The 1,643-nt window shown below is 44.4% G+C and overlaps 1 protein-coding gene across 2 annotated transcripts in view; it reads left to right on the top strand.

The window, feature by feature from the left end:
• DPP3 (dipeptidyl-peptidase 3) overlaps nucleotides 1–1,643 on the top strand; it is a 22,219-nt gene that overhangs the window by 3,467 nt on the left and 17,109 nt on the right. The window lies entirely within an intron of this gene.

Raw genomic sequence — 1,643 nt, 5'->3', positions numbered from 1 at the left:
CTTAACAACAACAAAGGTTCCACGAAATTACATTCCCACCAAGAATGTAGGAGATTAGGACCTGTTTTCTGTACATCAAATAAAGGGATTGGATTGCTGGTCTCTAAGCTAACTAAGGTCCAGGTTTTTCTTCCTCCTTTGAACTTGGAGAAACTACTTCCCTCTCTAGACCTTGATTTCCTCCTTAAAAGAGCTAGTGTCTGGGGCAGGTCTTGTTAAATGCCGTGTGGAGTCTATTCGACTCATAACAACCCTGTATAATGTTTTCAAGGGGTGGCTGGTGAGTTTGAACTGCCAACCTTGTGTTTCAAACTGACTTTGCGGTCCAGGGCTTATCCTACAGCACCATACCAGGAAGGTCTAGTAAATGGAAAAGTGCTACCCAAGTGTCTTTTATGTATAGGTAGAGGATTGATCTTTGGATATTTCTGCTAGTGCTACTATAACAGAAATACCACTAGTGGGTGGGTGGCTTTAAAGGACAGAAATATATTCTCTCACCGTTTTGGAGTCTAGAGTGCCATCTCTGGGGGCTGCGCTGCTTGGTTCTAAGAGGTTCCCAATACAGGGACCCTACATCCAAAAGACACATTTCATGGCTGGTATTAAACAGAGACTTGTTGTCAATGGCAGTTTCCTGGGTAGGGTTTGTATTGGTCAGCTTGGCACCCTGAATCATCCCTTTAGTCAGGGAAGGTGATTTTCTGACCAACCAATTGGTGATATGTGCCCCTCAAAAGGAAAACTAAGCTCTTATTACCAGAGGGAGACAAGTAGATTTGGGGTTAGCAAAAGTTATAGATTAGATGATCAAGGCACTTTCTAGCTCCAGTCACTTGTGTGGTACTTGGCTCTCTTGTATACCTAGGCTTGTCCATCACTTCCTTCTTTTCTCATTCACGTACATGAGACCACATTCTCCACATTCATCTGTACCTTGCTTTTTTTCATGGGACACTGTGTCTTGAGAACTTGCATGGGTTACTGATATAGCCACCTCATTCTTTTTTTTTTAATTTTTTATTGTGAATTATGTGATAGTTTACATGGGAGAACATTAGCTTTACATTAATTCTATCATATATCATTTCATTGCCATGAAATGTCCCCTCCATGCATCATCAGCTTGTAGTATGCCCTACAAGCCTGTCCCCCCGATCATCAGCACACAGCCCCTCTCTCTCTCTGGGTCTAAAGTCCCCAGCTGCTCCATCTCTCCAAGTCATTGTCTCTGCCTCCATCTCTGGCGTCACTGTTTCTCTGGGTAGGGTCCCACTCTCCGCTCTTCTCCCTTGATGGTCCCAGGGACCTTCGCTCCTAGACTGCAAAGTTAATCACTCCTCTCCTTGCTACAAAACGTCTACCTTTACATTTCCAACCCTCACAATCAGTCCTGATAATAATTATTCACTATTGTATCACAAGAGACCTACCGGCATTTCCTTTTATCAGCCCCACCCAGACAGATTGGATACTACTCAGTGGAGATTCTACATTCCTCCACACCTTCTGGATCTAGGTTCCCTCTTGAAAGCTTGTAAGCCAGTCATGTCTTGCCTCTGTAGCCCCCCACTTTGGATAGCCAGTGTCCAAGTTGCCCATCCCTGTCTGCTCTGTGTATGGAGGGGGTGGGAATGATCCTT

This window comes from Chrysochloris asiatica, unplaced genomic scaffold (genome assembly GCF_000296735.1).
Source record: "Chrysochloris asiatica unplaced genomic scaffold, ChrAsi1.0 scaffold00040, whole genome shotgun sequence".
NCBI lineage: Eukaryota > Metazoa > Chordata > Mammalia > Afrosoricida > Chrysochloridae > Chrysochloris > Chrysochloris asiatica.
The sequence above is the reverse complement of the archived record's forward strand: the minus strand, read 5'-3'. Positions and strand labels throughout refer to the sequence as shown.